Source organism: Mustelus asterias, chromosome 1 (assembly GCF_964213995.1).
Source record: "Mustelus asterias chromosome 1, sMusAst1.hap1.1, whole genome shotgun sequence".
NCBI lineage: Eukaryota > Metazoa > Chordata > Chondrichthyes > Carcharhiniformes > Triakidae > Mustelus > Mustelus asterias.
This window is the reverse complement of record NC_135801.1, coordinates 178,511,339-178,536,445: the sequence shown is the minus strand read 5'-3', so window position 1 is coordinate 178,536,445 and position 25,107 is coordinate 178,511,339.

Below are 25,107 nucleotides of genomic sequence, written 5' to 3'. Positions count from 1 at the left end.
AAGCCACGATGCACGCGGTGGATGAATCCATCCCTTTTCAGGTGGAAAGTGATGCATCTGATTTCGCCCTAGCCGCCACACTAAACCAGGCAGGCAGGCCCGTCGCGTTTTTTTCCCGCACCCTTCAAGGCCCCGAAATCCGGCACTCAGCGGTGGAGAAGGAGGCTCAGGCCATTGTGGAGGCCGTCAGACACTGGCGCCATTACCTGGCGGGGAAGCGGTTCACTTTGATCACGGATCAACGATCCGTGGCGTTTATGTTCAGTAACACGCAGAGGGGCAAGATCAAGAACGATAAGATCTTGCGGTGGAGAATTGAGCTCTCCACCTATAATTACGATATTATGTATCGTCCAGGGAAGCTCAATGAGCCCTCGGATGCCCTCTTGCGCGGAACATGCGCCATCATGCAGGAGGACCGCTTGAAGGCCCTCCACAATGACCTGTGCCATCCTGGAGTCACCCGACTCTACCACTTCGTAAAAGCCCGCAACCTGCCCTACTCGGTGGAGGATGTCAGGTCAGTGACAAGAAGCTGTCGGATTTGTGCGGAATGCAAACCACACTTTTATCGACCGGACCGGGCACAATTGGTCAAGGCCACTCGCCCCTTCGAGAGGCTGAGTGTGGATTTTAAGGGCCCCCTTCCCTCAACGGACCGGAATGTCTAATTTCTCAATATAATAGATGAATACTCCCGGTTCCCGTTTGTTGTCCCCTGTGCGGACACGTCGACTGCCACTGTGATTAAGGCATTCAGTGACCTTTTTACCCTGTTCGGGTACCCCTGCTACATACATAGCGACAGGGGCTCGTCGTTCATGAGTAACGACTTGAGGCAATTCCTGCTCTCATACGGGATTGCCTCTAGTAGAACCACGAGCTACAACCCTAGGGGTAACGGACAGGTGGAGAGGGAGAATGCTACAGTCTGGAAGGCTGTCCTACTGGCGCTGAAATCCAGGGGCCTTCCAGTCTCCCGTTGGCAGGAGGTCCTTCCAAATGCACTTCATTCCATTCGCTCCCTCCTGTGTACGGCAACCAATGCTACTCCCCACGAGAGGATGTTCTCATTCCCTCGGAAGTCATCCTCGGGGATCTCCTTACCAGCCTGGTTGACGTACCCAGGACCCGTCCTTCTGCAGCGACATGTGAGGGCCCGCAGGTCCGACCCCTTGGTCGAACCGGTCCAACTCCTCCACGCCAACCCTCAGTATGCCTATGTGGCATATCCTGATGGGCGAGAGGACACAGTCTCCATTCGAGACCTGGCGCCCGCAGGGGACGTAGCAACTCCTGTCGCTCCCATACCCCCTGTCACGAATCCCCTATCACTTATTTCTTCCCCAGACGTGGCGCGGTCAGCACCGGGACCAGTGCATAACAGTTATACTCCCATGTACAGCTTGCCTGAGACTCGGAGATCGGCGCCACCACAGAAGGTTCCAGGATCCCCTGCACCATCGCCTCACCAGGGTCAACCGGCCCGGGAGTCCTCGAGGGGACAGCCGGACGCTGTTTTGGAGAGAACGCCACCGCAAGCACCTGCTCCGGTGTCGCAACTGGTGTTGAGGAGATCACAGCGACGGTGCGGTCCTCCAGACCGTCTGGACTTGTGAATTTTGTACATATGTGACCTGTTTTCGCACCCCGCCGGCCTTTGTTTTAAAGGAGGGGTGAATGTGGTGAACCATCGTTGGTTACCACTGTGGGTTGTTTCTATGTTACTGTTGGGTTAGGGTGTTTACACTGTGGGGGTTGTATAATGTTGTTGGGTTAGGGTGTTTACCTGTGGTAAATGTTGTTATGGCACATCCCGGTGGGGCCCCGCCTCCTGGGGAGAGGTATAAGACCCTCTGCTCCGGCGGGACCCCTCCAGTCTGAACTGGTGTACTCGTGTTAGTTAGTTCCATTGTTTGCTAATAAAAGCCTTCAATAGCTGAAGCCTTGTTCCACGTGCTTGATTGTCGCGCATCAGTTGGATAACGCTCTAACAGGCCGTCAGTACTACACTGTCGGCCTAGATTTGCGTCGCAGTGGCTGAGGTGGGATTTGAACCCCTGCAAACGCCTGGCTCGGAGGTAAGAAGACAACCACTGAGCCACAGCTGACAGAATCAGAGTGAATATGATGTCCGCCTCACTTCTGGTGAAATCACAACAATGGAGTAGAAACGGCTCAGCAGGAAGAGAAGGTCCAACCAAGGGCAAGGAAATATCATTCTCTTTGACATTTCAGATAAATGACTTTTGTGATTTATTGGGAACTAAATCTCAATGATGGAAAATGTTGACGGTAATGGCCTAAGCATATGGAAAACAATAGAAGATCAGGAAAACATTCCTTCAGAAAGCGATGCCTTCATTTTCAGCCAACCTGTCCAAATTTAACAGCTCAATTTGTCTAAAACTCTTGCTGAGGCTCCCGCATGCTTTGAGAATTAAACCGTGCAGTATGTTAACGTGGAAAACTGCACGAACATTAATGAAACACAGTTATATAGGTGCTTTACCATATAAGCTGAACATTTCTATGTATGGACTCTATTTGCACAAGAGTGGAACACATGGAGTACTGAGTTAATACATTCTTTTCAAAGCATTGTATAAAAATGGTCTTTTTCTGTTTGAAAAGTATAAATAACCATGCCTTAGGTCCAAGCCAGCCTTAATTCAACCGACTGAGAGACATCCGACCACCAGAACATGCATCTCAAAAGTTCAGCATTGGCTTGGATTCAGCGCGATGAGGGAAAAACAGCACACCGAACTTGTTGTCAATGAGGAATGTTGGAATGCTGTGTGATTTGGAACTCAATGTGCTGAAAAGTTAACTGAAACTCCATGCCTCCCCTCAGTGTTGAAGGGGCAGACTCTGGCTGAATTCCAGTGCTAGGTTCAATGAGTTTTTGGCGGCTTAAGCAAAAATAAAATGGCAAATACATCGAATCCCTACAGTGCAGAAGGAGGCCATTAGGCCCATCGAGTCCGCACCGACCACAATCCCACCCAGACCCTATTGCTATAACCTCACGTAATTACCCTGCTAATCCCCCTGACACTAGGGTTAATTTATCATGGCCAATAAAACTAACCCGCACATTTTTATACTGTGGCAGGAAAGCGGAGCACCCAGAGGAAACCCACACAGACACAGGGAGAATGTACAAACTCCACACAGACAGTGACCCAAGGCCGGAATCGAACCTGGGTCCCTGGCGCTGTGAGTCAGCAGTGCTAACCACAACATTGATTGTTTTCTCCCTGCTTGGTCTATTTGTTTTTTTTTTCAATTCATTTTCAGAATGTGGGCAATGCGGGAAAGGTGGGCACTCATTATCCATTCCCATCGTCCCTCGGAAGCTGTGGGTTTTCTTTTTGAAGGATAGCAGTCTGTTTGGTAAAAGTGCCCTCGCTAAATCGTTCCAGGACAAAAACAGAAAATGCTGGAAAATCTCACCAGGTTTGGCAGCATCTTTAGAGAGAGAGAGAGGGACAGAGTTTATGTTTTGAGTCTTTATAACTCTCAGTTTATCTGTTAGTGCAACAAAGTAGGCTTACATTAACACTGCAATGAAGTTACTGTGAAAATCCCTAGTCGCCACACTCCAGCAGCTGTTCAGGTACACCGAGGGAGAATTCAGCATGGCCAATGCACCTAACCAGCACATCTTTTAGATTGTGGGAGGAAACTGGAGCACCCGGAGGAAACCCAGGCAGACACAGGGAGAATGTGCAAACTCCACACAGACAGTGACCCAAGCCAGGAATTGAACCGGGGTCTCTGGCGCTGTGAGTCAGCAGAGCTAACCACTGTGTCACCGTATCACCCTTCAGAACTCTTCTTCAGAACTGAAGAGAGATAGAAATGTGATGGGTTTTATGCTGTTCATAAAGGAGGGGTGAGGCAGGCGGAGCAAACTAGTAGATCAGGGACAGGTTGGAGGTCAGGAGGGATAAAATGACAAAGGTGTTATGGACACAAAACAAAGGTAGTGTAAAAGGCTAAAGCATCTGTTAATAGCTGCACAAAGGTTAGATAATGGAATGTGCTGTTTTTGATTTGGTTTGATTCGATTTATTATTGTCACATGTACTGGGATACAGTGAAAAGTATTGTTTCTTGCACGCTAAACAGACAAAGCATACCGTTCATAAAGTTCATTGGGGAGAAGGAAAAGGCTAGGGTGTAGAATATAGTATTGCAGTGTTACAAGTAGGAGGAAGAGAAAAATCAGCTTTATATGGTAGGACCATTCTGACGGCAGCAGGGAAGAAGTTGTTCTTGAGTCGGTTGGTACGTGATCTCAGACTTTTGTATCTTTTTCCCGACGGAAGAAAGTGGAAGAGAGAATGTCTGGGTGCATGGGATCCTTGATTATGTTGCCTGCTTTCCTGAGGCAGCGGGAAGTGTAGCCGGAGTCAATGGATGGGAGGCTGGTTTGCTACGTTCACAACCCTTTGTAGTTTCTTGTGGTCTTGGTCAGAGCAGGAGCCCATACCAAGCTGTGATACAGCCGGATAGGATACTTTGTATGGTGCTTCTGTAAAAGTTGGTTCAGTTTGTGTTGGGCTTCACTGGAACATTGCAGCAGATGAGTGACAGAAATGTGAGCACGGGAGTAAGGTGGCGAATTGAAATGGCAAAGGACTGGAAGGTTGGGGTCCGGCTTGCGGATTGAGAGAAGGTGTCCTGCAACGTGGTCACCCAATCTGCGTTTGATCTCCACAATGTACAGGAGACCACATTGTGAGCGGCGAGTACAGTGGACTAAATTGAATGAGGGGTAAGTAAATGGCTTCTTCACCTGGATTCTCTCTCAGTGCACCCAAACAGGTGCCGGAGTGTGGTGACTAGGGCATTTTGCACAATAATTTCATTGCAGTGTTAATGTAAGCCTACCTGTGACACTAATAAATAAACTTTAAACAGGTGTGACAGAGATGGACAGAGAGAATGGGATGGAGTAACGACAGGAAGGAGGGTGTGTGGAGCTAGCTGTGGGAGTCGGTGAATATTGGTTGACAGTAAATATTTTGTAGACCGAGGAATTTGACACAGCAGCAATGATGGAACAGTGTTTCTATCTCAGTCAGGCCAGAAGCTCAACTGGACTCACCACATTAACACAGTGGCTACAAGAGCAGGTCAGAGGCCAGGAATACTGTGGCGAGTAACTCACCTCCTGACTCCCCAAAGCCTATCTACCATCTAGAAGGCACAAGTCAGGAGTGTGATGGAATGCTCCCCACTTGCCTGGATGGGTGCAGCAGAGTCAAGAAGCTTGACACCATCCAGGACAAAGCAGCCCGCTTGATTGGCATCACGTCCACAAAGGCCACTGTCTATGTGGAGTTTGCACATTCTCCTCGTGTCTGCGTGGGTTTCCTCCGGGTGCTCCGGTTTCCTCCCACAGTCCAAAGATGTGTGAGTTAGGTTGATTAGCCAGGTTAAAAATTGCCCCTTAGAGTCCTGGGATGTGTAGGTTAGAGGGATTAGCGGGTAAAATATGTGGGGATAGGGCCTGGGTGGGATTATGGTCGGTGCAGACTCGATGGGCCGAATGGCCTCCTTCTGCACTGTAGGGTTTCTATGATTTCTATGAAACATCCACTCCCTCCGCCACCGACGCTCAGTAGCAGCAGTGTGTTCTATCTACAAGATGCACTGCAGCAATTCACCAAAGATCCTTAGGCAGCACCTTCCAAACTCACCTCCACTTCCATCTAGAAGGGCAAGGGCAGCAGATACATGGGAACACCACCACTTGCAAGTTTCCTTCCAAGCCACTCACCATCCTGACTTGGAAATATATCGCCGTTCCTTCGCAGTCGCTGGGTCAAAATCCTGAAATTCCCTCCCTAACGGCATTGTGGGTCAACCCGCAGAACATAGACTGCAGCGATTCAAGAAGGCAGCTCATCACCACCTTCTCAAGGGCAACAAGGTATGGACAATAAATGCTGGCCAGCCAGCGACACCCATGTCCCACAAATGAATTTTTAAAAACATATGACATGAAGGGGAACTTGAAGATGATGGTGTGCCTCTGCGCTTGTTGACCTTGTCCTTCTCAATGGTAGAGGTTCCTGGTTTGGGAGATGCTCTTGAAGAAGCCTTGGTGAGTTGCTACATCTTGAGGATAGTACACACTGCAGCCGCTGTTCACCAATGCTGGAGGAGGTTAGACATTCATTGTAATGGATGAAATGCTGATTAAATGATTACTTTGTCCTGTATGGTATCAAGCTCGACTGTTATTGTAGCTGTAGGTATCCATGTAAGTCGAGATTATTCAAAGTCCTGCCCCGTTTATAGGTGTTTGAGTACATTTAGCAAGTTGCAAGGTGAGGTTCCTTCCCTCCTGTCTGTTTCTGAATGTATCCCACTCCGAATTGAATCACCCACCATCCACATTCTGAGCTCAGCGTTGACCAGAATCTTAACTGAACCAGCCATATGGATACAATGAATACAGAGTAGGCTAGAGGATAACCTCACCTCGCATTCACCTCAACCCCGTCTTAAATAGAGCCCCATTATTTTTAAACTGTATGACCTAGTCCTGGCTTCTGCCGCAAGAGGAAACATCCCTTCAGCCTCCACTTTGTCTAATGCCATCAGGATTTTATACCTTTAAATATCATCACCTCACATTTTTCCAAACTCCAATGACTGCAGTTCCATTTGTCCGACCTTTCCTCATAAGAACCAGTCAAGCGAACATTCTATAAACTGCCTCTAAAACATTTATATCCTTTCTTAAATAGGGAGACCAAAACTGTGCACAGTAATCCGTCTCATCAATACCCCGTACAATTGTAGTAAAACATTCCTTTATATACCATTTCCCTTGCAATAAGTGACAACATTCCATTTACCTTGCTAATCACTTGCTGTACTTTCAGACTAACGTTTTGTGATTCCTGTATCAGGACACTCAGATCCCTCTGTACCACAGAGTTGTGCAATCTCTGTTTAAATAATATATTGCTTTTCCATTCTTCCTGCCAAAGTGGACAAGTTCACATTTTCCCCACATTATACTGCTTACTGGTTAATCATGTTTGATTGACCCACAACAGTGAGCAGATTCGTGTCCACATTGGTGGCAGCATTCCCTTTGTGCATCACCTATTTTAGAAAACGGTACAGATTGGAATGATGTCCCGCATTTGCTCAAAATGACCCTTCTAAGACCCTGGCACTTTCACGAGAACACAAGAAATAAGAGCAGTAGACCACAGGACCCAGAGAGCCTGATCCATCATTCAACAGGATCATGGCTGATCTTGGGATTCAACTCCATCTTCCTGCCTCTCCCAATCTCGCTGAATTCCCCAAGAGACCAAAAAAAACCTGTCTGTCCCAACCTTAAAAATGTATTCAACGATCCACAACCCTCTGGGTGGAGAATTCCAAAACTTTGAGTGAAATAATTCCCCCTCATCTCAGTCTAATGATCAACCCCTTACCCTGAGACTCTGCCCCCATGTTTTAGACTCCGTGACCAATGGAAATAATGGGGTATGTTCCTGTCCTGCCCGCCACAGGAATCATAGCGGGGCGGAGGGGCAGACCATGCAAAGGTCCATTGACCTCAGGCAGGATTTTTTGGTTTTGGGATGAGCGTGGCCAAAAAATCCCATTCCATCTCTCAGTGTCCACCCTATCGAGCCCCTTCAGAATTTTGTATGTTGCGATGAGATCAGTCTACTAAACTCCAGAGAATATAAGCTCAGTTTACTTAGCCTCTCATCACAGGAAAATCCCCAGGAACAAACTTAATGAGCCCTCACGATATTGCCTCCCATGCGAGTATATCCTTTCTTAAATGTGGAGACTGAAACTGCACAGAGTGCGCCAGATGCTTTTTCACCAACTCTGTACAATTGCAGCAAGACTTGTTTCTCCTTGTACTCCAATCCCTTGCCAACAAAGGCCAACATGTCAGTTGCCATCTTAATTGCTTGCTGTACCTGCATGTTACCTTTCTATGTTCTTCATACAAGCACACCCAAGTCTTTTTCAACATTGACGCTGACAAGTTTCACAACTTTTAAAAAATATTCTGCTTTTCTATTCTTATGACTAAACCTCACACTTGCCCCACATTATACTCCATCTGCCATCGCATTATCCATTCGCCTGTCTATATCTCTTTGCAGCCTCTCTGCATCCTCCCCGCAGCTGTACTTTCCACCTAGTTTGGCGTCATCAGCAAACTTTGATACATTGCTCCCTGTATCTTTACTTAAGATATTAATATGATTCTAAACAGCTGAGGCCCCAGCATTCTATCAGTCATTTGGACAGATACATGGACAGGAAAGGTTTAGAGGGATATAGGCCAAATGCAGGCCCATCTCCCTCTAAACCTTTGGTGGGCATTTTGGTCAGCATGGACCAGTTTGGGCCGAAGGCCCTGTCTCCATGCCATAGATTCTAAGATTCTGTGATTCACTGATTCTTGTAGCATTCCAAGTCTACTATCAACTTCAGAAAGTGCCAATTACGCTTGTTATCTGCTTTCTATCTCATAACCGATCCTCTCTCCAGGCGAACATCGTACCCCAAACTCCCTAAGCCCTGACCTTTTGTGTGGCACCTTATCAAGTGTCTTTTGGAAATCATTTCAGTAGCACCCAGACTTTGTCATGGCTCATCCATGTAGGAGTCGAGATTGGTCATGTCTCCAGGGACTATGTGATCAGTAGCACTGGTCACTCCAGTTGCAGCCTCCCTGCCTACGTACAAACATAGGAATTAAGAGCAGGAGTAGGATCACTTGCTCCCCCACCCCACCACTCCACCTCCCCCCACCCCCACCCCCCTGCACGAGCCTGCACTGCCATTCAATAAGATCATGGCTGATCTGATTGTAACCCCAAAACCCCAACCCCTCATTCCCACCTACCCCCCACCTCCCCCACCCATAATGGGCGGCACGGTGGCACAGTTACCACAGCTGCCTCACAGTGCCAGGGACCTGGGTTCAAATCTGGCTTGGGTCACTGTCTGGGTGGAGTTTGCACATTCTCCCTGTTTCTGGGTGGGTTTCCTCCGGGTGCTCCGGTTTCCTCCCACAGTCCGAAAGACGTGCTGGTTAGGTGCATTGGCCGTGCTAAATTCTCCCTCAGTGTACCCGAACAGGCGCCGGAGTGTGGCGACTCGGGGATTTTCACAGTAACTTCATTGCAGTGTTAATGTAAACCTACTTGTCACACTAATAAATAAACTTTAAAAAATAACTTTTCATCCCCTTGCTTATCAAGAACCTGCCTGACATCTCAACCTCTCCTTCTGGAGTCGGCCTCCTCACACAAGAAATAGAAGCAGGAGTAGGCCACCAGGCCCTTCAAGCCTGCCCGGCCGTTGAATACAATCATAGCTGATCTATGCTGGCCTCAGCCCTTTCCTGTGCCATTTCCCCATGCAAGAACACCAGCAGGAGTAGGGTGGGAGAAACCAAGTTAACTTTTCAAGTCCATGTGGCTCATAAGAGCTTTATCTGTACTGTCTATATTGTTCCTATGTATGTATCAGCATTTGGATGTCTGCATTCAATTTTGTGTTTACCTAAATGAGGACCAAGCTTTTCCCCATCGGGGAATTGAACCCCAGTCTCCCGTGTGACAGGCGGGGATACTAACCACCGTCCTAGCGAGGAATGCTCGCTTAATACACACCGGATGGACCTCTGTAATCCCAGAACACAATGGACAACACATCAAGGGCGGTAAACTCATCATTTCCCTCTGAGTTAATCCTCCCAGGAGCTGAGCTGTGGCTGACGATGCCGGATCACGGGTTCATCCCTTTGATTGTTTCTACATTTCTGGATCGCACAACTTTGAGAGAAATCATTACTCCCTCAGAGACTGAAGCAGCATTTCATAAAACAGGTCATTGAGGTAATACCAGTGCAACACACAATCAATTGCTTGGAATTGACTCATTCAATTGGGAGAATAAAAGCAGTCTTTATCACAGCGGAACAACTTTGTCTAACAAACATTTTGTCAGAAATCAAGTTATTTTAGTTTGCCCTTAACCCTCTGAAAGAGAATGGGCTTTTATTTTCTATAAATTGCAGATAATCAGCAATAGCCAAGTCTGTCTGTTCTGAAGCAGGTTTCACACAATGTACTGTCAGGTGCAGTTTCCCATAAAGCAATACTGTTATCGCAGCTCTATCTGAACGATGGAAAACAGGTCATCGTGCCCATTCTGACAGAAGAAAAGAATAGAGACTGTAGACAAGTTGAGAAATGGCCAAGTGTGCCCAGCACTTTGAATGGGAAGTTTGGGAATGGAAGCTTCATTATACTAACTCTTCACGGAGATTAATCAATGTGCCAACACCATTCAGTAATATTGTGCTGCTGAGTTCTATGGTTGAAATGAATAAAAAGGGAGAGGGAAACAAAGGATGTGGTTCAGAGATACCACAGTTCAAGTATTCATTTGACTTGATTTTTCCAGTAGCAACCATGAATTTGGATCTTCTTTAGTAACCACCATGTTAATCCAAAGCACCATGGTAAAGGATGAAGAAAGGGCTAATATTCCCAAGGGTTTTCTGCCCTTTTCTCATTCAGTGAATTCTTACATCTTATAGAGGTGTATAAGATCATGAGAGGCATGGATAGGGTGAATGCACTCAGTCTTTTTCCCAGGGTTGGGGAATTGAGAACTAGAGGGCATGGGTTTAAGTTAAGAGGGGAAAGAATTAGTAGGAGCCTGAGGAGCAACTTTTTTTTTTACACAGAGGGTGATACGTACGTGGAATGAGCTGTCGGAGGGAGTGGTTGAGGCAGGGACATTGACAACATTTAAAAGGCATTTGGACAGATACATGGATAGGAAAGGTTTAGAGGGATAGGAGCCAAATGCAGGCAAATGGGGTGAGCTTAGATGGGCATTTTGGGTGGCATTGGCCAGTGTGGGCTGAAGGGCCTGTCTCCGTGCCTTAGATTCTATGATTCAATATTTTCAGATTCTGAAATAGAAATTGTTTTTTTTACCTTTGCGATGTTCATTCGACCTCAATCCTGAATGGGCAGCGAACCTTTGGGGACACACACTCGATTTCCTGCTATGCAATGCTGACCAGTGAGAGTCCAAGATGGAAGCTTGGGAATCAGCCCTCCAGCCCCAAAAGCTCGATCGAATTGAGGTGAGAGCATGCCTCTGCACAAAGTTCCAGGGAAAGGTTCCCTTACAAATTCCAAATTAAATGTGTTCAAGAGAGAGTTGAACCGATTTTTTTTCTCTCCTTTGAATTGTGGGGTTTGTAATTGGAACTAATTGTTCATTTTGTATTGGACAACCCCTCCAGAAAAATATTGAACAAGTGTCTGGCTGAGGACAGATTGAAAGTTACAGGCATGATGTGAACACCTGGTCCCAGGGTCCTTGCACTTCAAGGTTAAAGGTGAGAGTTATCTGTGAGGGGACAGCAGATGTATAATGCAGGCATGGGTACCCCTTGGAGTTTAGAAGAATGAGAGGATGTAGGTGTACAAGATGATAAAGGGGATTGACAAGGTCGACGTGGAGAGGATGTTTTCGCTTGTGGGGCAATCTGGAATAAGAGGTCATTGTTTTAGGTAAGGGGTAGTAGATTTAAAACAGGGATGGGAGAAACTACTTCTCTCAAAGAGTCATGAATTTGTGGAATTTACTACCCCAGAGTGCGGTGGATGCTGGGACTTTGAATAAATTAAGGAGGAGTTAGACATTTTTAATTAGTATGGGTATTGAAGGGCTATGGTGAAAGGGCAGGTAAGTGGAGTTGAGGCCAAGATGAGATCAACCATGATCGTATTGAATGGCAGGGCAGGCTCGAGGAGCTGAATGCCTACTCCTGCTCCGATTATTCTTGTGATATTCTCAAGGGCAACCAGAGGCAGAGACTAAATGCTGGTATTAACAGTGGGATTGTTACAAGAGTGAGTGAATAAAAGGCTGACTTTTTAAAAATTATCTTAGAACATAAGAACATAAGGACTAGGAATAGGAGTAGGCCATCTGCCCCCTCGAGCCTGCTCCACCATTCAATAAGATCATGGCTGATCTTTTTATGGACTCAGCTCCACTTACCCGCCCGCTCACCATAACCCTTAATTCCTTTACTGTTCAAAAATGTATCTATCCTTGCCTTAAAAACATTCAATGAAATAGCCTCAACTGCTTCACTGGGCAGGGAATTCCACAGATTCACAATCCTTTGTGTGAAGAAGTTCTTCCACAACTCAGCCTTAAATCTGCTTCCCCTTATTTTGAGGCTATGCTCTAGTTTCACCCGCCAGTGGAAACAACTTCCCTGCTTCTATCTTATCTATTTCCTTCATAATCTTACATGTTTCTATAAGATCTCCCATCATTCTTCTAAATTCCAATGAGTATGGCCCCAGTCTACTCAGTCTCTCCTCATAAGCCAACCCTCTCAACTCCGGAATCAATCTGGTGAATCTCCTCTGCACCCCCTCCAGTGCCAGTATATCCTTTCTCAAGTAAGGAGACCAAAATTGTACACAGTACTCCAGGTGTGGCCTCACCAGCACCTTATACAGCTGCAACATAACCTCGCTGTTTTTAAACTCCATCCCCCTAGCAATGGAGGACAAAATTCCATTTGCCTTCTTAATTACCTGCAAACCAACTCCTTGAGATTCCTGCACAAGGACACCCAGGTCCCTTTGCACAGCAGCATGCTGCAATATTTTACCATTTAAATAATGGTCCATTTTGCTGTTATTCCTACCAAAATGGATGACCTCACATTTATCAACATTGTACTCCATCTGCCAGACCCTCACCCACTCACTTAGACTATCTATATCCCTTTGCAGACTTTCAGCGTCCTCTGCACACTTTGCTCTGCTACCCATCTTAGTGTCATCTGCGAATGTTGACACATTACACTTGGTCCCCAACTCCAAATCATCTATGTAAATCGTAAACAATTGCGGTCCCAACACTGATCCCTGAGGCACACCACTAGTCACTGATCGCCAACCAGAAAAACACCCATTTTCCCCCACTCTTTGCTTTCTGTTAGTTAACCAATCCTATATCTATGCTAATACATTACCCGTAACACCGTGCACCTTTATCTTATGTAGCAGTCTTTGGTGTGGCACCTTGTCAAATGCCTCCTGGAAATCCAAATACACCACATCCACAGGTTCCCCATTGTCCACTGCACATGTAATGTTCTCAAAGAATTCCACCAAATTAGTCAAACATGATCTTCCCTTCATGAACCCATCTTACCAATGGGACAATTTATATCCAGATGTCTCGCTATTTCTTCCTTGATGACCTTTGTAGATAGAGTTGATGCCCACATTTACAAATCCAGACATTCTAACAGAAAAGGTCTGATGAAACATCATTGATCTGAAACATTTGTTCTGTTTGTCTCCCTCCATGACTGCTGCCAGATCTGATGAGTATTTCCAACATTTTCTGTTTCTCTTCCAGAAATTCTCGCTGCAATGTGTGCAGGATATTTTATCACGTCAGGCTGCGTTTTATGTTAATACTTCCTGTAGGTTCCAGAAATGCATTCATCTCTTTGCGAATTTTGAGATTGAAAAATGAAAATAACAGATCCTGCAGGATCAACTCTGATCCCGAATGTACTGACATCTTTCAAATGGCAGGTCACTGTGTCTGAGTGAACATTATTGTTAAACTGGTTGACCTGAGCGCTAAGGGACTATTTTACAAATGGAATCAGAGTTTTACTCACTTGGAACTCATTGCAGAAATTTGGGCATGCATTTGGTAATGTCGGGAAGAGCCCCTATTCCTCAATAATCCAATAGTTCCAACTATCCTCTGCTCAGAGCCCTGTTACAGAATATTCATTCCAGCCAGTTTGTCGGACTTAGTTTATAAGAACCATAAGACCAGAAGATACAGCAGCAGAATTAGGCCAATCGGTCCATCGAGTCTGCTCTGCCATTCGATCATGGCTATGTTCCTCAGCCCTCATTCTCCTCCCTTTTCCTGTCAGCTTTGATCCCCTTACCAATCAAGAACCTATCTATCTCCGTGTTGAATACACTAAATGACTTGGCCTCCACAACCTTCTGTGGCAATGAATTCCACAGTTTCACCACTCTCTGGCTGAAGAGAGTGGTGGAACTGTGGAGTTCATTGCCACAGAAGGCACCTGGTGGATTCCACAGTTTGAGGAATTCACCAGGTGGCATGGTGGCACAGTGATTAGCATTGCTGCCTCACAGCTCCAGAGACCTGGGTTCAATTCCCGGCTTGTGGAGTTTGCATGCGTGGGTTTCCTATGGGTGCTCCGGTTTCCTCCCACAGTCCAAAGATGTGCAGGTTAGGTTGATCTGCCATGCTAAATTGACCCTAGTGTCCTGGGATATCTAGGTTGGAGGCATTAGCGGGGTAAATGTGTGAGGTTATGGGGATAGGGCTTGGGGGTGGGATTGTTGTCAGTGCAGACTCGATGGGCCAAATGATCTCCTTCTGCACTGTAGAGTTTCTATGATTCTATGTTTCTAAGAAATCCCTCCTCACCTCAGTTCTAAAGGTTTGCCCTTTACTCTGAGGCTGTGCCCTCGGATTCTAGTCTCTCCTACTAATGGAAACATCTTCCCCACGTCCACTTTATCCAGGCCTCTCAGTATTCTGTAAGTCTCAATGAGATTCCCCCCTCACCCTTCTAAACTCCATCGAGTACGGACCAGAGTCCTCAAACGCTCCTCACACATCAAGCCTTTCATTCCCAGGATCATTCTCATGAACCTCCTCTGGAATCTCTCCAAGGCCAGTACATCCTTCCTTAGATACGAGGCCCAAAATTGCTCGCAATATTTCAAATGTGGTCTGACCAGAGCCTTATACAACCTCAGCAGTACATTCCTGCTTTGGTTTCTAGTCCTCTCAAAATGAATGCTAACATTGCATTAGCCTTACTCACTGCCAACTCAATCAACTGAGACAGCGAGGAAAAACAAGAGAAATTAATGGAGATATTCAGCAGGTCAGGCAGCATGTAGGAAGACAGAAACAGAGTTCACGTTTCAGGTCAGTGATCTCTTGCTGGATGAGAACTTGGCACGTCATAACATTCAAGGCCATGGGCCAAGTGCTGGTAAATGGGATTAGGTGGGTGATCAGGTGTTTCTCATGTGTCGGTGAAGACTCGATGGGCTGAAGGACCTCTTCTGCACTGTTTGATTCAATGATTCTTTGATTCTACAGCTTCTCCAATTCTGGCCCCCTTGAGCACCCCTGATTTTAATCTCTCCATCATTAGTGGACATGCCTTCAATTGCCAAGGCCCCAAACTCTGTAGTACCCTCCCTAAACACCTCCACCTCTCTATCATGCTTCCCTCCTTTGAAATGCTCCTTAAGGCCAAACCTTTGACTAAACTTCTGGCAATTTGATCTGTTATTTCCTTACATGACTCAGTGTTATACTTTGTTTATAATTCTCCTGTGAAGCATCTTGGGCCATTTTATTCTCTTAAAGGCATTATAGAAATATAATTTGTTTTGTTGCTGTATAAAAGGTGTTAAATAAAAATGCAAGTCTTTCTTTGCACTCCCATGGAAGTAAAGGATACCCCAAGTACAATGAGACACAGTGAGGATGTGTCACAAGGGATAGAGAACAGCAATATATAAATGATCAGCATGGAACAATTATATTCAAATGCAACTCATATGCTCCCCTAACATTGAAATACCGTGGGGTTTAAAATATTTTACAGTGTGCTGCGTGATGTACCCTGTGGGCTCTGTTCCTGTGTTTGCAAGTGGTTCTGTTTCCCCAGGTCTTATCCCCAGCCATGTTCAGTGTTGGCCATTACAGCACAGGATGAAGCAGCATCAGTTAAATTGAACTAATTTGCTCTCCACAATACTGTTGCAATCTAATGAAGCCAGCAAATGCTGTTAGGGATTGGAAAATCTCACTGAGCTTCATCCTGAGGATATTCTAGTGAAAATGAACCTGTAATAAGGCTTGTCTACGGCGAACCATGACAGTCACTGTGGGTGTTATAATTTATCCTATTTGGTCCTGCCATAGAATCAGGGATCATTAAGCCATAAACCTGATAGGGGGAAACTTAATAAAGGAGTTTTAATCCTGACTGAATCCATCCAAGTCACCCCTTACTGGGGATAAGGTGGCCAGGCTACCTTTTGTCCAGGTTCTTCACTGTGAAGCCATTACATTCTCACCACTTCTTTGCTTCGGATATAATCAGCTGGATAAACAACCATTGGTTTCATCTCACCAATAACAGGACATTTATTCTGACTTGAGTTTTTTTTTAACGCATTGGACATGGGTGCCGCTGGCTGGCCAGCATTTAGTGCCCATCCCGAGTTGCCCTTGGCGAGCAGTTGAGAGTCAACCCCTCTGGCTCTGGAGTCACATGTAGGCCAGACCGGGTAAGGATGGCAGATTTCCTTCCCGAAAGGACATTAATAAACCAGATGGGTTTTTACAATGATTGACAATGGTTTCATGGTCATCAGTAAATTCTTAATTCCAGTTTTTTAAAATTGAATTCAGATTCAACCATCTGCCGTGGCGGGATTTGAACCCAAGTCCCCAGAACCTTAGGTCAGTTTCTGGATTAATAGTCTAATGCAAGGCGGCACGGTGGCATAATGGTTAGCACTGCTGCCTCACAGGGGCCAGGGGCCTGGGTTCGATTCTGCCCTTGGGTCACTGTCTGTGCGGAGTCTGCACGAACCACGAGCAAATTGGCATGGGGTAAACAAGATTAGAGAGATGAATACCATGGCTCAAAGGCTGGATGGGGGAGCGATGGGTTTCAATTCATAGTACACGGGCACCAATACTGGGCAAAGTGGGGGCTTCACTTGAAACATACTGGGACATGTTTTCTGGCAAGTCAAGCAACAAGGGTGACAAAGAGGGCATTCACCCACATAGAGGGAGACGGGATCATGTGAAAGGAGATGTAATAAATCAAAAGGAAATGAAATAATAGAACAGGATAGTAATATGGGTAATGATAGCCAGAGTGTGGTAGGAAGGGACAGAGCATACAAACTTAAGGCTGCGTCATCAGATATGACCAGAGATTGCAAAAATGATAAAGAGATAGAGCTAAAGGCTCTGTATCTGAATTTACGCAGCATTCATTATGACAGAGATCAGTTGTTATTTAAGAGGGAAATCAGGAGGGCTAAAAGAAGACATGAGGTTGCTTTGGCAGACAGAGTGAAGGAAAATCCAAAGAGCTTCTATAGGTATGTTAGGAGCAAAAGGATAGTGAGGGATAAAATTGGTCCTCTTGAAGACCAGAGTGGTAGACTGTGTATGGAACCAAAAGAGATGGGGGAGATACTAAATGGTTTTTTTGCATCCGTATTTACTGAGGAAACGGGCATGGAGTCTACGGAAATAGGGCAAAGTGGTAGGGAGGCCATGGAACCGTTACAGATTAAAGGGGAGGAGGTGCTCGCTGTCTTGAGGCAAATCAGAGTGGATAAATCCCCAGGACCGGACAGGGTATTCCCACGGACCTTGAGGGAAGCTAGTGTTGAACTTGCAGGGGCCCTGGCAGACATATTTAAAATGTCAGTATTCACGGGGGAGGTGCCGGATGATTGGAGGGTGGCTCATGTTGTTCCGTTGTTTAAAAAAAGTTCCAAAAGAAATCCGGGAAATTATCGGCCAGTAGGTTTGACGTCGGTGGTGGGCAAGTTATTGGAAGGTGTGATAAGGGATAGGATCTACAAATATTTGGATAGACAGGGACTATTAGGGAGAGTCAACATGGCTTTGTGCGTGGTAGGTCATGTTTGACCAATCTATTAGAGTTTTTCGAGGAGGTTACCAGGAAAGTGGATGAAGGGAAGGCGGTGGATGTTGTCTACCTGGATTTCAGCAAGGCCTTTGACAAGGTCCCTCATGGGAGGTTAGTTAGGAAGGTTCAGTCGCTAGGTATACATGGGGAGGTAGTAAATTGGATAAGACACTGGCTGAATGGAAGAAGCCAGAGAGTGGTTGTGGAGGATTGCTTCTCTGAGTGGAGGCCTGTGACTAGTGGTGTGCCACAGGGATCGGTGTTGGGTCCATTGTTGTTTGTCATCTATATCAATGATCTGGATGATAATGTGGTTAATTGGATCAGCAAGTTTGCTGATGATACAAAGATTGGAGGTGTAGTGGACAGTGAGGAAGGTTTTCAAAGCTCGCAGAGGGATTTGGACCAACTAGAAAAATGGGCTGAAAAATGGCAAATGGAATTTAACGCAGACAAGTGTGAGATATTGCACTTTGGAAGGACAAACCAAAGAAGAACGTACAGGGTAAATGGTAGGACTCTGAAGAGTGCAGTTGAACAGAGGGATCTGGGAATACAGGTACAGAATTCCCTAATAGTGACGTCACAGGTGGATAGGGTTGTAAAGAGTGCCTTTGGTACATTGGCCTTTATAAATCGGAGTATCGAGTATAAAAGTTGGAGTGTTATGGTAAGGTTATATAAGGCATTGGTGAGGCCGAATTTGGAGTATTGTGTACAGTTTTGGTCACCTTATAGAAAGAATAGAAACCCTACAGTGCAGAAGGAGGCCATTCGGCCCATCGAGTCTGCACCGACCACAATCCCACCCAGGCCCTACCCCCACATATTTTACCCGCTAATCCCTCTAACCTACGCATCCCAGGACTCTAAGGGACAATTTTTAACCTGGCCAATCAACCTAACCCGCACATCTTTGGACTGTGGGAGGAAACTGGAGCACCCGGAGGAAACCCACGCAGACACGAGGAGAATGTGCAAACTCCAGACAGACAGTGACCCGAGCCGGGAATCGAACCCGGGACCCTGGAGCTATGAAGCAGCAGTGCTAACCACTGTGCTACCGTGCCGCCGTTACAGGAAGGATGTAAATAAGATTGAAAGAGTGCAGAGAAGGTTCACAAGGATGTTGCCGGGACTTGAGAAGCTGAGTTACAGAGAGAGATTGAATAGGTTGGGACTTTATTCCCTGGAGCGTAGAAGATTGAGGGGAGATTTGATAGAGGTGTATAAGATTTTGATGGGTATAGATAGAGTGAATGCAAGCAGGCTTTTTCCGCTGAGGCTAGGGGAGAAAAAAACCAGAGGGCATGGGTTAAGGGTGAAAGGAGAAAAGTTTAAAGGGAATATTAGGGGGGGCTTCTTCACGCAGAGAGTGGTGGGAGTGTGGAATGAGCTGCCGGATAAAGTGGTCAATGCGGGGTCACTTTTAACATTTAAGAAAAACTTGGACGGGTTCATGGATGAGAGGGGTGTGGAGGGATATGGTCCAAGTGCAGGTCAGTGGGACTAGGCATAAAATGGTTCGGCACAGACAAGAAGGGCCAAAAGGCCTGTTTCTGAGCTGTAATTTTCTATGGTTCTATGGTTCTATGATAATAAATGCGTATGACCTAATAGCCATTATCGGAACATGACTACAAGTTGACCAAGGTTGGAACCTGAATATTGAAGGATACTTGACATTTTGAAAAGATGGGAAGCTTGGAATGAAATGGTGGGTAGCTCTGTTAATTAAGGATGCCATTTGTGCAATAACGAGAGATGACCTTTGTTCAAAAGAGCAAAATGTGGGGATCAGTTTGGGTCGCAATAAGAAAGAGGTTACTTGTGGGACTACTTTATGGACAGCCTAAAGATAGTTACACTGTAAGACAGAGTCAGCAGGAGAAACTAAATGGGACATCTAAGAAAGATACTGCAATAATCATGGGTGACTTTAACCTACATATAGATTGGACAGGTCGGGTTGGAAAAAGAGTTCATTGAATGTATTCAGGACAATTTCTTGTCATGGTGTGTTCTAAATCCATTTAGGGAGCAGGCTATTCTGAACTGAGCAATGATACAGGATGAACCCAATCTTCTGACACAAAAACACAACACAATAGGCAAAGTGGCATAACTGTGGCTAACGAAAGAAATTATAGTTAGTATTAAATCCATAGAGGAATCGTATAAAGTTGTTAGAAAAATAATTGGGAGCAGTTTAGAATTCAGGACCAAAAGCTAAGTGGGGAAAAATAGAATAGGAGGATAAACTTGCTAGAATTGTAAAAGCAGACTGTAAAATCTTCTATAAATATGTAAAAATATAAAGATTAGTGAAGACAAATGTAGGTCCCGTACAATCCAAAATGGGAGAAGTGATAACAGAGAACAAGGAAATGGCAGAGCAATTAACAATTACTTTAGTTCTGTCTTCATTCAAGAAGAAACAAATAACTTCCCAGAAATGCTAGGGAAGGAATGGTTTAAAGTTTAAGTTTATTAATTAGTGTCACAAGTAGGCTTACATTAACACTGCAATGAAGTTACTGTTAAAATCCCCCAGTTGCCACACTCCGGCTCCTGTTCGTGTACATTGAGGGAGAATTTAACATGGTCAATGCACCTAACCAGCACGCCTTTCGGACTGTGGGAGGAAACCAGAGCACCCGGAGGAAACCAACGCAGACGTGGGGAGAATGTACAAACTCCACACAGAGAGCGACCCAAGCCGGGAACCGAACCTGGGTCCCTGGCGCTGTGTGGCAGCAGTGCTAACCACTGTGCCACTATGCCGCATTAGTATAATGATTTGAAAGTTTCCTAATTTGGACTAATCGTAAGAACATTTACAGTGATTAAATATCATTGAAATCCATTACAAGTTTATTACTGCGGCACAGTATTAGGAGACTCAATAATAACATGGCAATAGTACAGCAGTCTGCCATCACTTCTGATTAATTAATGATGATGTTATGTAGACATGGCATTGTAGTCAGAACTCTGTCCTTAGTCACTGTAGACCCCCTCGGGGTGAGATTTTCCAGCCCTTCCCTGGGTTCCCCGAAGGCAGGGCGGATGAACCATACAAAACTCTGTAGACTTCAACAGGACCAGAAGATCCCGCCAGTAGCTAATGGTGAGCCGCGTTCACCACCGGTAAATCTGCCGTTGGGGGGAGCCCAGCCCAGAGATCCAAAGCACCCAAACCACACTTCTCAACTTCTTCTCTGCCTATTTCTAAGCAGAATTAATGGGCAGCATTGTGGCATAGTGATTCACACTGCTGCCTCACAGCGCCAGAGTTGCGGGTTCGATTCCCGGCTTGGGTTACTGCCTGTGCAGAGTCTGCACATTCTCCCCGTGTCTGTGTGGGTTTCCTCCGGGTGCTCCAGTTTCTTCCCACAGTCCAGAAGATGTGCAGGTTAGGTGGATTGACCATGCTAAATTCTCCCTTAGTGTCAGAGGGATTAGCAGGGTAAATATGTGTGGTTGCGGGGAGAGGGTCTTGGCGGGATTGTTGGCTTGATGTGTTAAATAGCCTTCTTCTGCACTGTAGGGATTCTATGATTCTATGCCATGCATTTCTCCTGTGAGTCTAGTAATTTTAAGCAGAAGTTGGAATAAGGTAGCACAATTCTTTTGTATGATAAATTGAGGTATTCAGATTGGTTTAGCCTTTGATTCAAATTGAGAAAAGAAGCTGAGACTATTTCAGCTGTGGGAACTTTATCTCTATTTAGCTGAATAACAGGAGCATGATGAGGGGGAAAAAAGACTTGCATTTATATTCGTGGCTTATCATGCCTTCCAGAAACATCTAACAGTGTGTCACGTACAATAGATTACTTTTAAATGCAGGAAGACTGTGCTTTGGTTTTAACTCTTCAGGTTGGAATGGTTTTTGATTTGATTTGATTTATTATTGTCACATAAAATTTATTTATTAGTGTTGCAAGTAGGCTTACATTAAAACTGCAATAGAGTTACTGTGAAAACCCCCTAGTCGCCACACTCTGGCGCCTGTTCGGGTACACTGAGGGATAATTTAGCATGGCCAATGCGCCTAACCAGCACACCTTTTGGACTGTGGGGAGGAAACCGGAGCATCTGGCGGAAACCCGCGCAAACATGGAGGAGAACGTGCAGACGCCATACAGGTAGTGAGCCAATCTGGGAGTTGAACCTGGGTCCCTGGCACTGTGAGACAGCAGTGCTAACCACTGTGCCACCGTGCCGCCCACATGTATTGATTATACAGTGAAAAGTATCATTTTTTGGATGATATACAGACAAAGCATACCGTTCATAGAGAAGGAAAGGAGAGGGTGCAGAATGTAGTGTTACAGTCACAGCTAGGGGTCATTGTTAGGGAGTGTATAAGAGTTGGAGTAGAGCTTTAAAAGCACATAACAAGTGTAAGGGATAGAATTAGAGAGCATGCTGGGAATAGCTCACAAGAGGTCACCACACTCTGGCGCCATCTTGAATCCTCAGTTTGTTGTGTCTTTCGAGAATTTCAGTTCCAACCTGAAAACTTAACTCTGTCTCTCTCTCTCTCTCTGCAGATGCCGTATGACCTTCTGAGCCTTTCTGCATCCTGTTTTTATTTCCAGTTTCATACTTGCTTGTGCAGTATTTTGCTTTTTTGACATAATTGAATGTCTCTCTCATTGAGTCACATCCAACATGTTATAGCATACAAGCAGACAGAATGCTTTCCTTTATTGGGCAAGGTATTGAATACAAAAGTTGGGATGTAATAATGGAACTGCATAAAATGCTGGTTAGACCACAGCTGGAATTTTGTGCACAATTCTGGTCAGCACATTACAGGGAGGACATCATTGCTCTGGAGAGTGGGCAAAGAAGATTTATAAGAATGTTGCCAGTGCTTGAAAATTGTAGCTTTGAAAAGAAATTGGATCGGCGAGGATTGTTTTACTTAGAACCAAGGAGAATCCATAGAATCATAGAATCCCTGCAGTGCAGAAGGAGGCCATTTGGCCCATCATCTCTGTGCTGGCTTTCTGTAAATGCAGTTCACCAAGTCGCATTTTTCCAATCGCTTTCTAAAGTGTTTCATTTCAAATCATTGTCCAGTTCTCACTTACAGGTTTCATTTGAATCAGTCTCTAAGGAGAACAGCTCCAGTTTCTCCAACTCTTCATGCCATGGAGGTTCCTCATTCCTGAAACCATTCACATGAATCTTCTCTGCACTTTTGCTGATACCTTCACTCCTACAAAGAACAAAGAACAAAAGAAAATTACAGCTCAGGAACAGGTCCTTCGGCCCTCCAAGCCTGCACCGACCATGCTGCCCAACTTAACTAAAACCCCCTACCCTTCTGGGGACCATATCCCTCTATTCCCATCCTATTCATCTATTTGTCAAGACTCCCCTTAAAACTCACTATCGTATCTGCTTCCACTACCTCCCCCGGCAGCGAGTTCCAGGAGCCCACCACCCTCTGTGTAAAAAAATCTCCTTTAAACCTCAACTCTCACACCTTAAACCTATGCCCTTAGTAATTGACTCTTCCACACCGGGAGAAAGCTTCTGACTATCCACTCTGGACATGCTCCTCATAATCTTGTAGACTTCTATCAGATCGCCCCTCAACCTCCGTTATTCCACTGAGAACAAACCAAGTTTCTCCAACCTCTCCTCATAGCTAATGCCCTCCATGCCAGGCAACATCCTGGTAAATCTTTTCTGTACCCTCTCCAAAGCCTCCACATCCTTCTGGTAGTGTGACGACCAGAATTGAACACTGTACTCCAAGTGCGGCCTAACTAAGGTTCTATAAAGCAGCAACATGACTTGCCAATTTTTAAACTCAATGCCCCGGTCGATGAAGGCAAGCATGCCGTATGTCTTCTTGACTACAAACATATATACATATCCCTCTATTCCCACCCTATTCATGTATTTGTCAAGATACCCCATAAAAGCCACTATCGTATCTGCTTCCACTACCTCCCCCGGCAGCGAGTTCCAGGCACCCACCACCCTCTGTGTAAAAAACTTGCCTCGTACCTCTCCTTTAAACCGTCCAACCCTCTGGGGGGCCCTGATTGCCCCCCTTCACTCCAGCAGGGTTGTCCTGCTAGTTCCCTGAAAGTGGGGAGCTAGTCTGAACCCCGCCAGAGTGAAATTGTACTGGTGGAGTGGGAGATGCGAGCGGGCCTGGAGACTTCAGTCTCGCGCTGGATATCTGGCACTCGGAGATGCTTGCGTCGAGAATGCATGCGCGAATCCCGCGAATTGGTCCACACATGAATCTCCCGGCCCACTGCATTAAACAATTAACATGTCAGGATGGGAGAACCGTCCCCGCCACCTTGTTCTCCAATACAAATTTATATAATTCTGTTTCTTTTAAACAATACATGGCTCATACTGGACTATGTTCAAGTTACATTGAAATTGAGTCTTCATGTTTTTCATCAATTCTCTGATACAATAAATCCTTGAGCTTTGCAATCAGTTACTGACAAACTTATTAATTTTACATTAACGATTCCAGTGCCCTTATTAGTTTTACATTTATTTCTAAAACCTTATATTAAGGTATTAGCTGCCTGATACCCCAGTGTTAGGTATTGGCTTATGAGGAGAGACTGACTGGGGCTATACTCATTGGAATTCAGAAGAATGAGGGGAGATCTTATAGAAACATATAAAATTATGAAGGGAATAGATAAGATACAAGCAGGGAAGTAGTTTCCACTGGCGGGTGAAACTAGAACTAGGAGGCATGGCCTCAAAATAAGGGGGAGCAGATTTAAAACTGAGATGAGGAGGAGCTACTTCTCGCAGAGGGTGGTGAATTTGTGGAACTCGCTGCCCCGTAGCGCGGTGGAATCTGAATCATTGAATGGTTTCAAGAAGGAGACAGATATATTTCTAATTTTAAAAAAGGGGATAAGGTGATATAAGGAACAGGTGAGGAGGCGGATTTGAGACCAGGGAGAGATCAGCCATGGTCTGATTGAATGGTGGAGCAGGCTTGAAGAGCTGAATTTTGCCTACTTCTGCTCCTAATTCTTATGTTCCTATGTTCTTATGTGAAATTTGAATTCAATACGAATCTGGAATTAAGAATCTACTGATGACCATGAAACCATTGCTGATTGTTGTAAAAACTAATGTTCTTTAGGGAAGGAAATCTGCCATCTTTACCTGGTCTGGTCTACATGTGACTTAAGATCTACAGCAATGTGGTTGACTCTTAAATGCCCTTAAGGGATGGGAAATAAATGCTGGTCCAG